Source organism: Pundamilia nyererei, unplaced genomic scaffold (assembly GCF_000239375.1).
Source record: "Pundamilia nyererei isolate P.nyererei 1_Seehausen unplaced genomic scaffold, PunNye1.0 scaffold00196, whole genome shotgun sequence".
NCBI lineage: Eukaryota > Metazoa > Chordata > Actinopteri > Cichliformes > Cichlidae > Pundamilia > Pundamilia nyererei.
Window position 1 is genome coordinate 840,797 of NW_005187597.1, and position 1,020 is coordinate 841,816.

The window sequence follows — 1,020 nt, forward strand, 5'->3', positions numbered from 1 at the left end:
TTAACCCAACTAGTCATGTGATTGCCTGGCCTGGGCCACAGAAGAGCTTCAAATCCAGCAGAAGGACCGATATTTTCTCCTCTGTGTTCAGAGGAGGAACAAGAAGGTCAATGCCACTACAAAATTATTCACGTGCATGTTTCTAAGCAAACTGTCTGAAATCGACTTCATCATGACAGCATGAGGTCTCAGTGTCCTTTAGTCTGGAACTGTGCACACAGACCAGTACTGTGTAACTCAACTGGCATTTGCCAAAGAACACCAGAACCGGCAGGCCTGCCGCTGGGGTCCTGCTCTCTCTTCGGATGAGAGCAGGTTCACAATGAGCACATGTGAGAGATGCGAGTCTGGAGACATCTTGGCAAATGTTATACTGCCAGCAACATTATGCATTAGATGTTGTTTTTGATTCAGGTCGGCGTCGGATTCATGCATGACTGCAGCGCACTGAAGTGTATTGTAGAGCTGTGACAATCTTCCTCCCTGCTGTGCTGTGCTCCTCACACAAAGGAGCAGCAACCAGTCCTGCTCCTCGGTTGATGCCTTCCTTTGGCCCTGTCCAGCTCTCCTCATGTAACGGCACAGCTCCTGGTATCCTCTTCACTCTTCTGAAACTGGAACAGCAAACTTTCTTGCAACAGCATATAAGGATGTACAATCTTCCTAACTGGACACATTGATATCCCTAAAGTTTAGCTGACTTTGTGTTATAGTGTGATTATCAAGTGTTCTATTAATTTGTGTGGCAGTGTAATTTCAGACACATTTAACCCATTCACTCAGTGAGTGCCCAAGGAGCAGTGTGTACGGTACCTCAGGGTAGCCATTCAGTGGATTTGAACCCCCGACCTTCTGATCATGGGCCACCACTCTACCTGAGCCATCCCTGCCCCAATGCTTAAAATAACAAATATACTATGGTCATGAAATTTAAAATTAACTGGTTTTGAGCAGGCATTGGCAAAGTATTTTATGTTTCTTTATGGAAAAAAATGTTTGTTTGTTTTTTTTAAAAAAAAG